The 18,795-nt window shown below is 41.5% G+C and overlaps 1 protein-coding gene across 1 annotated transcript in view; it reads left to right on the top strand.

Annotated features, from left to right (window-relative positions):
* The first annotated feature begins 851 nt into the window (after positions 1–851).
* CAB39 (calcium binding protein 39) overlaps positions 852–18,795 on the top strand; it is a 41,332-nt gene continuing 23,388 nt past the window's right edge. Inside the window, exon 1 of the mRNA XM_080349819.1 lies at positions 852–1,720. The gene's annotated coding sequence lies outside the window, so the exon portion shown is untranslated. The remainder of the gene's footprint in view (positions 1,721–18,795) is intronic.

Genomic DNA, 18,795 nt, shown 5'->3' with positions numbered 1-18,795 from the left:
GAGGGAAGGGAATGCCTGCCAGGCATGGGGGAAGAGACCCTGCAGTCCCCAGGGGAGTGTACAGATAGTTCCAGCACCCTATGCAAACCCCATTGCACTAATTCAGGTGTTGCTGCAGAAATTGCTTTTCACCCACCCTGTCCCCGCACTGTGGCTAGGGTAAATTCTCACTCTGTACAATATGAGGTCGCTTGGCTGTGAGCACAGTCCAGGAGAGAGGAGCTCCAGCCCATCCCTGCCTCACACTCCAGGCCCCCAGCAAAAGCTGCCATGTCCAGCACAGTGTCTCCGTGGGAGCCCATGAGGTGCAGGAGCAGCTTTGCCCACCCAACACCACTTGCTTTTTTGTCCAGCAGACAAGGCAACTGCAGCACGTGAACTTTGGAGCAGCAACACGCTGCTGCAGGAAAAAAATACGGCATTGAGAAGCCCGACTCAAGCTCTTCCCGGTGATGTGATGGGGAAGTGCAGGAAAGGGATGTAGAGGCACGTAATTAAAAATAAGTTGGACAGAAGCTGTCAGCTGGAGCTGTACAGCGCACCAGAGCATGAGGAGCTTAAGGACATTTCAGGAAATCAGGCCAGCAAGTCCCACACTGCACAGCAATAATGCATCAAACCCGGGGGTGCAACATTTCACCTCATAGCTGGTAAGAAATTCATTACCTTCTTCCATAAAAAACATACTTTTCTGCTTTAAAATCACGTTATGTATTATACTGCACGAATGGACAATTTCAACTTGATCTACGTTTGGAGACTTGTGGGTTTTTTTCGACTTGGGCTAATCTGCATTTGTCATAGTGAGAATAATATATGGATATTACCTGCCAGGAACACAGAAACAGCCCGAAACCTTTTGACGCTGCGATGGGAACCAGCAGAAAACCTTTGGACTATAATTCACTGGCAACCTGACGCGCGGGGCCAGCTGAAGTCCAAGTCCAAGGCACAACGCTACGTCACGAGCCTGCGTCGTGACACAGGAGAACGGTTCTCTGACAGCGCAGAGGGTGCAAACGGTCTGCAGCAGGTTAAGGCGATACGGAGAGGGGTAATAATGCTAATAAATAATAAGAAATAAACAGAAAATAATAATTAAAAATAATAAAAAGGAATAGACAACAACTAAGTAATAAAAAAGTTTAATAAAAACAAGAAGTAAGCAATAAGTAATAACAATAAAAAATAACTAATAATACACAGCCACTGGGGCGGGGTGCTGAGGCGCGAACGGCCCCTCCCAGGGACGACGGCGGGGGGGTGTCCCCCGAACCTCGCCGCAGGGCTGCCTGACACCGGGTTTCCCCGCGGCCACAGCGCGCCCACCGGGGCGGACACGGGGGACACCACGGGGGCGCACGTGCAGCTCCAAGCCGCCCCCGCTCTCAGCCCCGGCCGCCGCCCGGGTGCCGCCCTCGGCCCTCCGCGCCGGCAGGGGGCGCTGGCTCGCGGCGGCGGGCGGAAGCGACACCGCGCTCCGCCGCCCGCTGCCGCCGCCGCCGCGCTCCGCCGCCGGGCGAGGGAAGGGCCGCTGCGACGCAGCAGAGCGCGGGGCGGGGGGGGGGAGGGGGCCGGGCGAGCCGGGGCCGCGCCGCGCCTCTGCCTGCAGCCGCCGGAGCCGCGCCGCCAGCCACCGGAGCCGGGGCGGTCGGGCCGCCAGGGGCAGGCCCCACCGGACACGCCGCCGAGGAGACGCCAGGCCGCGCTCCGTACCGAGGTACCGAGGCGGCGGGCCGGGGGGAGGCCGGCGGCGGGGCGGGCTCGAGCGCGGCGGGAGGTGAGGGGGGCGAAGGCCGGGGGGCCCGACGCGCATTGTCCGCCGCGGGGCCGGGCCGGGCCGGGTCGGGCGGCGCCGCGGCCGGTGCGTGCGGGGCGGCCGCTCGGGCAGGGCCCGGCCGTGCCCTGCGGCCTGGTCCGGCCGGTGCCCGCCGCTCACCGGCCCCAGCTCTCAGCTCGGCGGCGGCCGGTGCTGGAAGGGACCGGCCGAGTCCGGCCGGGCAGATTGGCCTGGGAGGCGGCGCTGCCTCCGCGGGGCTCGCTGGCGGCCGGCAGAGCGGGACAGGTCCCGCCGGGTGCTGACTGCACGGAGGGGTCTGTGCCCTCTGGGGAGGTCGGTGTGTTCGTACGTAGAAGCCGGAGGCACTGGGAAGGGGAAGGTGCGGAGCGGTGTCTGGTTTGGGCCGGTGCGGCAGCACCTTTTATCCCCAAGTTCCTCAAATACTGTACCCGGGGACCGATTTAACGTGCAAAACTGCGCCGGATTTAACCTCAGCCCGCAGGAGTGGGGCCGCAGCTCCCGGGCCGGGCGGCGGCGGGGGCTCTGTCCCGGGCAGGGCAGCGCAGGTGGGCGGGCTGGGGGAGCCTGGTGACCGGGAAAACACCCGGCTAAAATCTCTTCTTTGTTATGTCCTTTATTATTCGAGTTGGTTGGAGGTGCGGAGGAGACACTACTTAGCGCAGTCCTCTCGATGTCCAGGTCTTAAGGCTTCTTCCTACAATTGTTACTTATAGTCCTAATAGGCCTCTGTGTAGAAATAACTGTATGTGGGGGCTGTTAAGATCTTGATTTTTTGCAGACTACCCAATAGAAGGCTAACACAGAATGATCTCTGTTTTCCATAAGAGAAAAAGGGTTTTCTTTGTTTTTTCCTACAATTCAGTTACTTCATACTACTAGTATTGAGACTAGGATGTATTCAGGTGGTTTTTTGTATTAGTTTTTTTTTTAAGGAAAATGTGATTTTTGGTTAATGATCATCTAGGTGCATAAGATTTATTTAAAACCTATATGCTGTCTTATGAGAATGGTGTGATTTAATTTGCATGATGAGTCAAAGATTAAATTACATGACCTAGGCTAGTTAGTTTCAGTGAGGCGAGTAACAATGCTGGGAACAACAGTTTAAATGTAGACCAGAAATGAAATTTGAGTAGTGTCAAAATGTTGTAAAGTTTTCCTTGTGTGTGTTGTTTTTAAACTTACCTGTTAGAAACTCTAATTCAAGGCCCTGTGTTTTCCTTTCAGCAGCATAGCTCATCATCAGGAAGTGTGTCTTCCTTTATAACGTGAAGAGCTCATGAAATCATATACTGCCAGAGGAAATTTAACATCCTGAGCTTGTGCTGTGGCATCTAAACTTAAATAATAGATTTTTACTATTTAAAACATCATCTTTAGTTAATACCTGTTACCTAATACCTGTTGATGTGACACATTCCTTTAACTGCAGAGGGGAAAAGAGGCCAAGAAATATTCTATGGAGGTACCTGTTTTGGGGTCAGAAATAACTTGATTTTTTTTTCAGTTGCCCTGTGCAAACTGGCAGTTTATCTGATCTGTATGAGCAGCATGATGCCCCATGGTTCTGTGTCTTGGTAGGGTTCTGGCAGTTGTGAACTTGCTGTTGTAAGAACATTGTATTTTACAATTAGCTTCATGGTTGTCTTGTGGCATGAGAAACTATTGAGTCAGCCAGGTAGTAGGCACTGGGCTTAAATTGTGTTTAAACTGTAATCTCAATGGTTGTGTGATATATGTGTCGCTGAGGTCTTTTCCTTGGTCAGACAAAGAAAGTACCTTAGTACAAGAGGAGATTGTGTCTTCTGGTGTTGGGAGCAAGCCGAATAAGGTCTTGTAATGTAAGTTTGTTTGTATGGACTATCATGCTGCCAAATATTTCTAAATACTGATAGCATTGATTTTTTTTTTTTTCAAGTTAATTGCATTCTCTTATTTACTTTGACACAGAGTTCTGAAACTTTCATGGGTTCTGTAGGTATTTAGTGCATATTTATAGATGGAGAATTATAAGTCTCCTTTATTTGTATACATACATCTATCTTTAAAACTATCAATTCTAAATAGAAATGCCAGTTAAGTAATACTTTGTGACAATATGTCTTTGAGAGATAATTATGCTCTTTGGGTATTATCAAGTGCAGACAAATGTGTATTCCCAGTGGGGTGTGATAATATTAAGAAAACTCCACCTCTTGGAATTCCCCGATTGCTTTTATGAAACATTTATTCAGGAGGGAATGGTATATATTTTGCATCCTATCGTAGAAGCTAATATATTAGTCTCTTGTTAATTAGTGAGTGGTTGGCAAATGAAACCTTACTGTTGAGCTGTACATGTGCTCTCTAGGTTTTTAAGGCATTTTTGTGGATGCTGGAATTGCTGACCAGTGTACTCACTTCTGAATCAATTCTCATGTTTGTCGCCTTAATGTTTGTGTAAAATCTTTGTGAAAGTGGTGATAATCTCTATAGTGTGCTCTAGACACTTGTTAAAATGATGTCCTTTTTTGTGTTGCATGTAGAGTTTTGGAATAGCTTAGTAATAGTTGATGCTGGTTTGAAGCAGGGAGGAGCCTGGATGACCTTTTGAATTTCCTTCTGGCCCTGCTTTCTGTACTTGTGACACTTTATAACATGGTTTAATTACAAGAGCAGCTATTAAAGTATGATTACCCTTGTCTAATTGGAGGCATCTTGCAGCTTTCTATCTAAAATAAAATTTGACTCATCTGCTCCTTCGAAATTAATAGTACCACAACAGCCTGCAGCTATTTTTTGTGAATAATGTGCAAAGCAAAAATAGGGGTTTAATTTAAAATATCATGTTTTATACATTGTACAGTTGAAATCTTGTAAATTTCGCAGTTTCTGGTAAAGAAATTGTGGCCTATGTGCACTTTCACCACTTCTTCTTAACTGTGTGTTGAAGCCAGATATTAATCACATTGGACAAAAACCTTTTCAGTTGTTCAGTGGTCCTACGATGTAGCGTTCACTGTAACTGTATTTTTGTAGCTGTAGATATACCTCAAGCAAAATGACAAATTGTTTTTGCGATTAGTGCCCCAAACTGCGCTGTTCTAACAGGAGGAGAACTTTTAAAATGTTACTTCCCCAATTTGTTGTCTAATTTAGGGTGTGTATTAGTCGGAATTGTTTGGCAGTTCAGCTCTCATTCCGTTCTGTCTGGGCTCTCTCTCTCCCGTGTTTTCGCTGACTTCTTGCACCACAAGCTGGGAGAGGTGTGAGCCAGAAGGAAACGGAATGTCTTCAGTTAGAAGGTGAAACTTTACGCTGAGATCCTTCCCCACCCCCCAAGTGCAAACACAAAGGTTAAATTAGAAGATGATGCTGTCTTGAATTATTTTAACAGACTTGAGCTAAGCTTTTAAATGTACACTTCAGGGGTACCTGGAGCTTAAACCGGTGTCATGTGAGTTTGGTTTTTCTTCACCCTGAACAGATATTTATGCTTTTGTTATTCCACCTCACAATAAAATGGCATGTTCATTTGTCCCGATTCAAATAGGCTTTATAAAGGACTGAATTCAGGATTGATTCAAAGTGGAAGCAGCCAAAATGCTGTGTATTTACAGGAAAAGCTGTGGTTGTTCCTCAGCAGCCTTCATGGCCTGTTTTTGTTTTTGTTTTTTTTCAGACAGACAACATTAATTTAGAAAGTAAATTTCTTAGGTTTAAACAAACAACTGCAATTTGCTCTCTAACTCCCTCGTTTTGAGTATGCTCACTAATACTTCAAATAGTCAGAAGGCACTATAAGAAGTTCCTGACTGTGGACTTCAAATATGCTAAAAGGGAGCAAATTTTTAAGCCTGTCTACAAGGGCATAAAGTTATGGGGGAAATCGCTGAATGTTGTAGCTAATTTTTCTGTTTATTAGAAATGTGCTACTTCTAATAAAATACCTAGTTCATTTCTAAAGATCCGTTTGCTTTTTAATTCTTTCCTCCCTTTTGAACGCTTGGGGAATTCGTCGCTAAAAAGATAAATATATCAAGACAGTTCAAAAATTTCTATGTTATACTTAGTACAGAACTGTAGTATTTGTATAGTGTGTTTCTCTAAGTGCAGAAACATCTTTGGCTGGAGTTATTTTGGAGCTACTACTTGAGTTATTTTAAAATGTTGAGATATACTGTCAAGTGTTTCACAGCGAAATGGCTGCGTCAGTGAAAAATTGCTGTGTGCTGCTTTTGATTCTTATACCATTGTCTATTTTTTTAATCAATTTGTATTGATAACGTATCCATTTTACTTACTAAAGGAATGAAACTAAATGTCTAACTACAAACCTTACAAGATTTGAAACTTGACACTTAAAATAGCTAAAATAGAACTTGGCTATAAATTAATGTGTCAGCTTTTCAGGGAGTTGAATATGTGTGATTGTGAGACAAGTACTTATGTTCAGTCCTTCATGTGTGCAAAATGTCTTATCTCCTTTGAAGTTATCTGCGCTACAAACTTGTAATGAAAAAATTGAGAAGCAAACCCAGAAATGTGGAACACATAATTTTTTCTGGCTGGTAGAGGTGCCCAGGCGGACAGCTGACATCTGAAGAAATACCTTTCTGAAAAGTTGTTTTATTTACTAGCTTTTAAGTAAAACGTGCTGGTGCATAGAAATAGGAAGAAAGCCTTTTGAACAGGCAGCTGTGGAAGGGTCCCGCGTCTCACCGTCCAGCCCTCATGGCTGGTGCCACTTCAAATCTTGCCAGGCAGAAACCAACTGCAACTTTCACCACTATTTTTCTCTTCACTCTCCTGGCCAAGAGCTCACCTGGGAAGCTTACCATGGATGGATTGTTTTATTCTCCAAATATTCATTCAGAGCTGTGCCAGCTTCCTGACTCATCTGATGAGGAGGTTGCTTTAAAAAAAAAAAATCCGTAGCCACTGAATTATCAGTAACATCTGTATGGTGTGGTAGATGTGCGTGCTGATAGCACACATTCAGAGCATCCTGCTGCAGTGGAGTCTTTGGTCTGTTCCCCTGGGTAAGCAGTTTCAAGAGTTTTTGCTACTGTTGTAGAAATGAGGCAAAAGCTACTTGCATCATTATCTATTAATTTGACTATTACATGTAAAGTATGCACTTTACTGCCTTGGCAGATCGTACTCCTTTTTAATATATATCAAAAGATATTTATGCCTGATGTATTTTAACAATTTGTAAAATTAAACAGCATATAACATTTTGACTTTGTTGAACATTGTGTCTAGACAAAGAAAGAGCAAAAGAAAAGTTTGTTCACAGAGAAGTAAGTTTTTAGAAAATAAAATGGAAGTTTTATTCTGCCTCAATGAGCCCTCACAGACACTCACGGAGTGTAGCACACGTGAGTGCTGAGAAGTCTCTCCCACACAGTTTACGAAGCCATCGTTCTTCTAACCTGTAACACCTGCTATTCAAGTCCCAAGTTTCTTCTGACTGGAGATTGGATGTGATGGAGAAACTTTACAGGGGAATTTAAAGAGGCACCTTGTAGGGGAAAGAGTTGAGGCACAGTTCTTGATGAAGGCTTTGTATGTGCTCAGTACTAGATTAGAAAAATACTGAAGAAGTGAAGTTAATATCTCAAAAGTTAAGAAATATTTATAGCCTCACTTTGCTTATACTGATTTGGTACAAAAAGTTAGATGATGTGATTTTTTCCAGGTTTTGTTCAGCGGGAACTTTCTTCAGTCAGTGCACAAGCAAGTGCTCAGTGAAGAGCCATCCTTGGTGTGTACTTGTTTAGTTGCAGTATAGTATTTGGTCTTTTGATTTACTGCATAAAACTCCATTCCTTGAAGACAGGAGGATTCAGGTTCTTGTGAGTTTTTCATTGGTTCACAGATACTGATGACAGTACATTTCACACTGGTTTTCAGCAGCACGGTGATTCTCCCCCTTTTTTTCAGGAGACAGGGAATTTTCACCTGTGTTCAAGTGCTTGACATTTTGTCGTCTGGTGGAGCACTTGAGAGCTTACACTTCCAAAGCTTTTATTCCAGTGGCATCCATTGGTGATGTGAGATTCAGTTGTAGGAGGCTTACGATTTTCTGCAGGGGCAGTTGGAGACCATCTGTGCTGCTACAGTGTATTCACAGTGCCATTTGTCATTTAGAGACCTGAATTCTTGCCATGGAATTAGTTGTTAGCTTCAGAGTCCCATTTTGGGCTCCCAAAAGGGGACAGATACTTAAATAGTGACCACCTATTAGACGCTTGGGCTATGTGTTGCCTAATGAGAAAGGAAGATTTGGGTTGAAGTTCAGCTGGCCAGGGCAGTGCTTGAGGGTCTTGACTGAGCGACCTGGTTTTGCTGGCCCCTGCGTGGTTGCATGCTTTCCAGCTTTAAAATCAATATGGAACAGCTTCTATGGAAAATTATTATTTTTTGTAGCCTAGCATAGTATGTCAGTGGAACGAACAAAGGCTTTTCTTAAATTATAATTAAGAAACTAAAATAGTCAAGATAATTAGAAAACCTTAAATCTCAAAGAGTTGGTTGTTGGACTTGAGTGCCTTGCTACTTGAACATGAGAAATTCAGCTTGTCTGAAAATAGGGTCTGCAAGCAAACACTGTCTCCGGTGAGCAGAACTACTCTTTTTCTGTGAAGTTCAAGGATAATGATTGACAAAAAAACCCCATATTTAAAATATTCTAATTTTTCTAAACAAGCACTGTTCTGGATGTGATTTTTAATGTCTAAGAAAAGCATTATGTTGACTCATCAGCATTGACTAACATAGTTCCGTTTTACATCTATAATTGACGTTGAGCAATATTTAAACTCTGTAATAGGGTGGAGCTGGAGTAAACAGTTTTTCTGTTAGGAGCTGAATCCATTCACAGCATTTTGGGCAGTCTTGGCGTGGCTGTGCAGTGTGACTGGTGTTCTTCCTAACCCATGGGCTATGGTGAGGGGATTAACATACTTAGATCCAAAAGAACCTTGTTATTTCAGGTTAATGGAATATTTTATAAAGAAGTCTCAAAAACTTAAGGATATTTGTACATGAAAACAAACTTAGGAGTCCATTGAAGTTTTAAATTCTGTGAAAGAATTGCGTGTCAGTTTTCTTCATTCCTTTAACTTGGAAAAAACAAACAGCCTCCAGCTTTCTGGCTGGTAGTTGTAGTTATTCCTTCCTACCTGTATATATACATTGTTAGGTGTCTTAAAGAGAAATGAACTTTGTTTAGTGAGCTTTCATTCTTGTTTGGGAACTTATATGTATAGCGTGCATATATATATAAATACAAATGTTAACAGCCATGTAAGCACGGATTTATAGTGTCCATCCAGCAGAAGATGGATGATGCTTTTTCCTTTGAGACTAACCATGCAAGGCTTTTTGCTTCCCTTAGGAATTGCAATGAATACGGTCTCAACGTTGCTGCAGTCAAGGTGTTGGAATCTGCAGAGTAGTTCTGCTCTCCCTCTGGCATTGGCAGCCGCCCCTCATATATTTACGCAAGTCGAGGACTTAATGGTATCAAATCTAGGAAGAAATGTCAAATCTGTGTTTTTAGAATTAGCCGTTCTTGAGCTCTTTAGCAAACAAGGGGAAGGATTGTTGGCCAGAAATATAGCATCTTTCCTTTCTTAAATTGCTTATTCTTAACTTCCGGAATTACTTACAAGCATTGAAAAGTCTTAGTAAGTACAGCAGAAGTTTCTACAACCTGTCACTTCTACTTTTTACAGTATTCTAACTTTCAGCGTTGTGAATTCATGCCTCCAAGATTTATACCAGAACTGAGAAAATCTGGCCTTTCATTCAGTTCCTCAATTAGATAACTGAACTAAATTAAAGTGATTGTGAATGTCAAAATTAAAATCTATATTTTAGCAGCTAAAAGGGAAGTCTCGGTAGTTTCAAAAACAATCTAGTATTGAGTCTCTTGCATTGTTGATATAAATCTCGTTTGACTTAGTACTGAAAAACATTATTTTAATAGATAACTGAATTCTTTGAAGTCCCCTGATTTACCTCTGTGTCTAATGGATGGTGGATCAGATCCCAAAATTGTCACTGAATGCATTTTATTTTTGTTCTTTTCAAAAACTTTAAAGAATTTATAACCAATAGTATGTTTTGACTGCAGTCAAGCCTTAGGTTATAGTTTTAGACTATAGGGTCTTGAAAGCATAACCTTACCCACTCCTTAAACCTAGCATTTTACTAATTTGTGAATAACTTCAGAGTTTACCAAGGCTGTGAATTTTGATAGCTGCAGATTTTTATTTCTAGAGTATTTGATCGTTTAAGGACTCTTGTTTGATTGAAGCTTTTTGGTGATGCAGAAAGCAATGGCATGGTACTGTTGTAAACTCCTGTCAAAGTAGTTTTTATAATCCCATATTTAAATGAAATTAGTGTTAAGATGATGCACCAATTAACAATTTTGAAGTGTGGTGTGTGTTTGTTTTTCCCCCACATAGCCCGAAGAAAGAGAGGGAGTTGACAGGATACTGATGTAGCTGAAATACTTATAATTCTACATTATATGTTATTAATTATCAGCTGAAATGCAAGCATTCCCACACGAGCCTGGTGTCAGCCCTTCAGAAGATCTGCTGCCCTTTGGAACAATATTTTCAGTAGTTGCAAAGATCATTCCTTGTGACCATTCCTTGGGTAAACTTGTAGAGATGATAACAACTTCTTGTAGTGTTTAATTTGCTCTTGGTAGTGTTACACAGTAATTGCATTGAAGTTGGGAGCTCTTATTTTAGTATTGTGAAACAATTTGATAGTTCCTTTTTCCAGTCCGGCTCTTCTTAGCAGATCAGATAAGGGAATTCTGTTCAGTTTTTCCACTCTGTTAGTTGGCATAATATTAGTTGCTTCTAGTCGCAAGCCTCATTTTTTGACTTGCCGTCAGTAGATTGGTAGCTCTCTAACATTTTTCGTTTGTGGTCCTCTTGGTGTGTTGCTGGAGAGATGCTGACTCCTATATAGAAAATGTAAACAGTGCTGGTTTTAGTTACGTTTCGTGAACCCTCTGAAGAATCACATGTACAATAGCCATTGCTAGCTACTTTGAAGTAAAATCAGTTGGGAAATCTTCCTTTTGGAAAGGTATCTTTCTGCTGTGGTATTCCCCATGCCCTCCCCCCTTTTTTTTTGTGCAAAAATGCTTCTTGAAACTTCTGGGTAACTTGTCTTAGTTCTAGCAAGCAGGAGCTGTAAAGTATTTTGCTCTGAGTTTTGACTGGAATAAATTTGAATGCTAAACTTTTTATGGGGACCTCCTACCTACCTGTCCCAAGCTGGTTATTTTCTTGTATTTGTTACTCTGATGGAAGCAGAGAATTTTGCTTGCCATGATGGGGTCTGCCTGGAAAGATAACTTGACTGTTCCCAGAAGGGAAATCCACATGAAATGTAGCGTGTATGTGTGTCTGATGGATCACCACAGACGTCTGTCACGTTTCTGTTCTGTTTAATGTACAAGTAACTTCCAGTAACTGGAACTCTCAGGTGGCATCAGAAAGGAAAAGGACTTTCACATGGGTTTTTCAGGAATATCTGGCTTTTTAGAGTGTGTTTGCAGACTGTTGTATCTTAGGTTTTTGGACTGTCAACCTGTAGGTCATCAGAAGGACTCTTAGGTTGGCATGGCAGGAGGTTGGACACATTTTAGGGGGCAATCTAGATCATTCCTCCTTCTCGATTCCTGTGCTGCAGAGCATTTCATAGCATGGGGTTCAGGGTTACACTGAAACTTTTCTCCTTCTGCCTCACAATATTTGCCACAAAAGGAGAATACGATGGCATGGTATTAAAAGTTCTGGCTCTTGCCTCATCTCTCCTGAAGGTTTGTGCCGTGGCGAGTCCTCCTAACCCTGGTATGCATCATCTCTGCCCTTAAGTTTATCTTTCTGTGATCTGCCTTGCCCCAAAGGAACACACCTGTCTTGGCAGTTGAGGTGTGATGTGGTTTATGTGTCAGAAATAAAATCTATTAATGACTTTGAAGATGTAGACCAAACATGTGAACTGGCAGGAGAATCAGAGGTGGTTTGAGGGAGCTGTGTAAAGTACACTTTTTTTTTTATAACTGCTTTAGGAATATTATGATCTTGAAATTATTGATGTGAAATTTCTGTATCACTGTGGCTGGTTTTCCTCTTGGGAGAATTTAATGAATTGTCATTTAAGGTTTTGTTTTGTTTGCTTGTTTGTTTTATTCTTTATTATCATGGCACACAGTTTGATCATCAATTCAGTAATGACTTCTAGTTTAGTTGAAAAGGGAGATAATACTATCATTGTATTTTCTCTTTCCTGAACCTGTAACACTTTTGTTCATCTGAAACTTCAGGCAGCTACTTCTCATAAGTGTAGTTCTTACAAACACACTGTTGTCTTGGTAGCACTGAGGTGTATATCTGAGTATCTGTGTGTGTTCTGGTCTATAATGTGTTGATTTTTTTTTTGGTCTATTTCAAGTGATTCTTAATCTTGAGTATTTAGGGAAAAAGAGAAGTTTCTGCTGGCTAGCCTCTGATTTTGCTGACCTTTGTGCAATTTTCCCATCTGCCGTATTGTCCTTAATACAGCGTACTTGGGAAGAAGCAGGCATTTTCATCTGAGGATAAGCCAGATAAAAGTTCCATGGTAAAGGCATCTCCATATAGCTAGCTTGGGAAAGTCACACTTGACACTTGATTTATGGTGGTACTGGTATTGGTTGTCAGTGTAAAGGAAAGAACACACTCTGGCATGGTTGCAGTTACCATGGTCAGAAGTGGTGGTTTAACTACTATAAGCTGTATCTGCACCGGTAGGATTTAGCAATAGAGCTGTGTCAGTAAACCCTTTGTATTGTCATCAAAACTCTATTTTAAGTGTCGAGGACCATGGCAGAATAATAGTTTGACAGAAAGCATATTTATCAAATGGATTAATGACCTTATGGATCAGCTCATATATTTCCTGTACATTAGCTCCTAGTACTAGGTAAGAGATAATTTAAGGAAAAAAAAAAACCAAACCTAAACAGCTTCTTCCCTTTACTGAATGAGGATGTGATGAACAAGACGGAAAGGGTTCGCAGTAATGTTGGGGTCATGATTTTGAGTCGTTTATTGATTGTTCTCTCCTGCCTTCTCTGTGACTCAGTACATAACTCCCCTAGGTTATGTCAGGAACTCCCTTTTGCAGAGGAGATATGTAATCATTGAATAATGTGCCAAGTTCTTTCGGTTTCATGTAGCAAGAGTCAGCTTGGATTCATGAGAGTTGATCTCAGAGTAATTTACATTTTAATCTTCGTGTCATGCCAGTAGGGTCTCTCCATAAAGGTAAAAATGGCAGAATTGAGGAGTCATCTGTGGTCTCAGAGTCACCTTCCAGGAGTTTGACCACCTGACATCTTTTTGCAGTGCAGCTTGCCGTGCCTGTTGGTTTTGGGTTTTTGCCCTAGTTATGTCAAACTAATGCACAAAAGTAAACCCAGAGACATTAAGCTATGCTTGATTGCTTGTCGTCTCAGCTGGTTTCTGAAGGGCTGCTAGGACTGAGGTGAGTTGTACAGTAGTTTAACATAAATAGTCTTTAATTGTGAACGCCCAAATTGATTATTTTGGAAGGGAAGCCTTAGCAGGTGTAATATGTCAAAGCAGAGACTAATGTAGTTTATTATATTCTGCCTATGGTAGGGGCCAGTAGTCATCAGTTAGGGAAAATGGATACTCCTTGATATCTCTTCCAGTTCTTAAGTCAATGTTTTTAGGATGTTCCTGAGCTATGTTTGGATCATTGTTGAATAACCCATTAACTTAATACTTTGATGTTGTCGTTTTTTTTTCCCCTACCTTTGTTACTTGTGCTTCTAGAGAATGGCTTGTGTAGTTTTTTGTTTATTGAGGGAAAATTATCTAAAGAAATGGCACCTTAGAGGATTGCACCTGGAACAATCCCAGGACCATTCTTACAGTTTAATTGTTCACAACTTATCTTCAAAACAAAATGCCCAGAAAGCACATGTGCGTTTCTCGTCCTATCTTGTGCTAGTACGTAGGATTCTCATCCTCCTTACTTACATAACTAATCCATGTTTTAGATAATCTGTTTTTCCTCTGTTTATTGCATCAGATTTCTGGTTAAAAACTAAATGCCAATGTTGTGTTGCTAGTGGGTTTTCCTGTGCCTCGCTTGTGCAGTTTCTGATATTCGTACAGCTGTCTTTAGTTATTGGGCCATGTTAACTGTAGACCATAGTGCACTATGTGAAATGAAGTCAGAGATTGAACTGCAGTGTACTTTCTGCCTTCACTTTTACCACTTCTTCACTCTCAACATTAACCCTTAGATTTGTATCAGAAATCTGATGCAAAGGGGAAACCTCTGGAAAGGAATGGGAATAATTATACTCAGGAATAGAAGCAGTTACAGAGGAGACTCTTTGGGTTTGCATTTTTTGCTTCCAAGGGTGGGTAGAATGGCATGTACATAATTGTAGTGTTTTTTGTCATGTAACAAATATTCTGGGTTTTGTGATGATGCAGTAAAGGCATCTGAGCCAACAGGGGCTTGGCTGTAATGCCAGGTTATGGGAAAATTATTTGAACTTCAACTTGGCCAGAAGTGGGCACATTAGCTGACAATTTTTCTTGAAGTAAGTTTTTCTTTCTTTGTGTGCGGTGTGTTAGAGATAGTAGTTACTTTTTGTGATGAAACTTGTGATTACTATTTTTTAAAAAATATATTTACCAAGGAATGGGTGAGGCATTTACATGCTTGTCTGTATACCATATTGCAATATAGCAGTAAGGTTTGTGGGGAAACAAATGGGTGGGGTAACTAAACAGTACACCAGGGAAAGAATCTGAGTCATAAGATTTCCTTGAATATGGAGAAAGAGCTGGGATCTCAGACACTAAGCATTAGTATTAACAGACTATTGTGCCTATTCTGGATCTCTGAAGCTCCTCTAAAGCAGCAGCCTTATTTAAAACCTATTTCTACTTAAGTTTCTGCAGAAGCTCTGTAGCTGTATGTTAAACTGCAGTGAATGTAACAATCTGCAAGTCACCAAGTATAAGCTGCTTTAGGAGGCTGCAGTGAGCTTGTAGAGCCTGATGGCAGCGGGTGCCCTGCTCTTTCCCCCGCATGGTGCAGGTGTCTGCTGGAGAAGTGGACTCTGGGAGAGGCAGAAGGATTGGTAATTGAATGGCAAGAGAGAAGCCTGCTTAATGAAAGGAATCAGCTGGCATTTGGTGCTAAAGAAACAAGCAGGGCTGTGAACTGCTGGGCAGTTCAATTTCCTTTGAAATTTTCAGAAAGCCATAAGATGTTTCATATGGTGTGTTTCGTTTTTATGTAGACATGTATTTTCCAATTTTCCTTTTGAATTGATCTTTTTTATTCATTTAATTGTTAATCTGTATTACAGCAGAGAATTTACCATTCTTAGGTAGGGGATTTTTTTTTCCATTTTAATCTTTAAGTGGTTAGCATCACAAATAATTCTGTGATGCAAAGTTGTGAAACTGCTTTAGAATCAAATTAAAGTTTTCATACACTGCAGACTTGATAGAACAAATTAATAGTGAATTTTAGGGAGGATGCTAGTGTTCAGTGATGGGTGGGACATGCCAGGGATGAGATGAACATGCCTGTCTTGAAAGAAAACTTACATGTATAAATTATGTTCCTCACCAAATATCACAAGAGACCCAAGCAGATCGTTGGCTGCTTTAGTCATGTAGTATGTCAAAAGTTTTACTACTTATATGTGAGACAGTTGATGGAGTCGTTCTATCCACATTTTAAAGTTATCTTAAAGAAATGCTGAAAAGATGTGCAGAAGTATTTAGAGGACAGCAAAAGTGCCTTAGAGCTGGAGTATACTCTTAAATTTTGCCAGCTAGTAGTGCCAGGAATTACTATTGACAACCATAGCCATTCTGTTAATGGTGTGCTTATGCAGGTAAAGCTGTGGTTGTCCTAACTAGTTCTTGCTGGAGCCCTGAAATAGATTGAGGTGTGGCCTCTGCTCTTTATCGGTCTCTTTTCCTCCATGATAGAAAGGTTTTGTCTGGGAGGTTATATTAGTAAACTACGCTATTTATACATGAATTTTAAATGAGAGGCTGTCATGTTTCAATTTGTTTAGTGTATCAAAAAGAAAACTGAAAAAATGTTTTCGGTACTAGTGCTGAGGCTTTAGAAAATTGTTTAATCTAATGGGAAACTACACATCCAGAACCAGGGTACTGAAAGTTGTAGTAGACAACAGCACGTGAAAAGTGTGGAAGAATGTTTTAATGATGAATGTGAGTACTCCATTTAAATAATATCCTGAAGGAAATGCTGGATGCTGCCTTCGGTCAGCTATATCCCGGCAGTGGCCGGGACTGCTGCTCCTCTCACTCACGCCGCTTATGGGAAGTACAGACGGTACCTAAAGTACGGTGAAATACTCAGATAACCAGTAAAACTATAATCTTGTACAAGAGGGCTGAATAGCTAATATGATGTCTACTTCTGCCTTTGAAGTGCTTGAATATTCTTTTCCCAAGAAGCATGGTAGCTTGCATAAAAAATGGTTCTTGGATCAAAGGAATGGCTGTCATTCTTCCTTTTGGATGCTGGGCATGTCTGGGAGTAGGGAGTGCTTTTAAAAATGCATAATTTCTTGATCTATTTCTAGTTTTATCATTCTAACCAGCCTTCACAGCAGTGAATTCTGGCTGAACTAACAGCTGCTTGTAACAATAAGACCTGATGAAAACTGATTTATGTTACTGGCTTCAATATTAGCTTAATGATCCTTGTTAATTCAAGAGGCATACAACAAAAGAGCAGGTTGTGAGAGGAAATCAATTCTATCAGGACAAGCACGTGCTCACAGTGTTGTGTTTTTAATACAAACATGCCTCTCTGGCAAGATGCAGCATGTTTTTTTCAGTAATAGACTGATAAATTGTCAGTTAAAAATGCATATACAGAGTAAACCCAACTGTTTATTGTGAATCTGGGTATTTTGCCTTTGTAGACTCTCTTATTTATTTGATTGTATTTGCTTAAGTTAATCTGCCGTGTGTTATTAACACTGTTGAATGTAACTGGCACGTGTTAAGGATTTGGGGTTAGCGGTGGGCAGCCTCCCTGTCCCTGGAGGAGCAGATGAGGAGATGCTGTGCCCTTCAGCCTCCTCCTCGCCTTCCTCTCTTGGGCTGGCTCTGCCTCACACCTGGGAGCGCCTTGGACTGGTTTCTCTGAAGAACATTTCAGAATTTATTTTTTTTTCTTCCCTCTCCCCCCCATTTATGTTGGGTTTCCCTTCTGCCATTTTGTTGAGCTCAGCCCGCATGCTGGGCATCCAGACAAATATTGGACCACCCCAAATAACTGATGGAGTGTGACCTTCCTCCTTCAGTCCTGCGGTTGATTTGACTCCAGCCTTACCATGAAGTGCCCCTATGGTGAGATCATGAGATGAGAGAGCTGATTCACAGCTACTTGCAGGTCAAAGGGATGCTTTTTTTACATTCCTCACGCTTCTCATTGCTTACTTTCCTTTTATGTGTTTGGTTTCTGATAGCATAGTGGGTTGAATCAGCTCAGGGGTGAGTCAGCTGGGCCTGGTGTCTAGGCAGGGGGGAATGGGACCTCCCTGCAGGAACCAGCTGTTGTAGGGGAACCTTATTAGTAGTGTTTTGGCATTATTCAAATTGATTTTGTTTGATCTTCAGCAGTTTTCTTTTAATGTTTGTGTTTACTGGGTGTTACATGTGCTTTTTCACTAGGCTTGGATTTTTTTTTCAGCGTGTGCAATTGTAGCCAGAAAGTGAAGTAAGGGTGGTTGGTTGGTTTGTTTGTTTGTTTGTTTCCCCTTCCTCTTTTACTTGTTAGGAGCTTACGAAAAGCAGTCACCTTAAACTCTTGGTGCCCGAACAAGGCAACAAGATCTACCTTAATACAGTGCAGTTAAACTGGGAAGCCTACAAAAGAGTAAGAAATTGAGTTTATTGTATCTGTTTGTTTCACAAAATTGGTAATGTAGGTGTTTTGTATGTTGGTTAAGTAGCATTTTGCATGGGGGAAAGGTGGACATTTGCCCTCCTGAGCTGGAATAGTGTGAATACTTGAATTAATTTGATGCTTTATTTATGGATTATAGTTCTACGCAGAGAAAAAAAGTTACCAGTTTTTTATGTTGTGGTAATACATGCTGTGTGATAAGCAGAAAGCCTGACTTTGCTTTTTGGTCTTTGCCTATACAGCTGGTGTTCCCTGAGCTTCATTATAGCTTTAAAAGCCTGCATTGCCAAGACTTCGATGCTGGCAATTCAGTTGTCTGTGGAGTAACTCTGCACGTGCCACCGCAGTCCTCAGTCTTGGGTAGCACAATTATCTTGAAGATAGTCATGCAGGCATCTTACAATATGCTTTATTTAAAATAAACACACCACCACCACCAAAAATCTCTTCTATTGTTAAGTAATCAAGGTTTACACTGTAGCACATACTTCTACTGTTATAATAGGTAGCACATTTTCTCACAACAATTACACTCCAGGGTAGTGAATCTCTTCTGTAGAGAATTAAAATTTATTAAAAGAGATGGATTTGTGTATCATGCTCCTATATTTGTTCTTGCAGCAATTTTTTGGAAGAGGGCTGTCCTTACAGTGAAGTGTTACCTGCTTACTTGAAAAAAAAACAATCTTATCTATGATACATGTTACTTTGAAATTGGATATTAATTGATTTGTATGGTCAATGCAGTGAAAAAGAACATAAAGCCTTATACATAAAGCAAACTGTGCACGATTGCACACTGCATTGACAGAGCTTGAAATGATATACTATGTGAAACAGTGGGTCTACTGTCTCTTGTTATCACAAAAGCCCAAATGTCCCAGTGTGCCTGAGTGTGTGTCAGCCGCTCTGTGTCAGTTGTGCTGAAATCTCTGGGTGTTTGGCTGCATGCCATATTGTTGTTTGACAGTCCATTT

The sequence above is a fragment of the Nesoenas mayeri genome (genome assembly GCF_963082525.1).
Source record: "Nesoenas mayeri genome assembly, chromosome: 9".
Taxonomy (NCBI): Eukaryota; Metazoa; Chordata; class Aves; order Columbiformes; family Columbidae; genus Nesoenas; species Nesoenas mayeri.
This window is presented reverse-complemented; position numbering and strand designations above follow the sequence as displayed.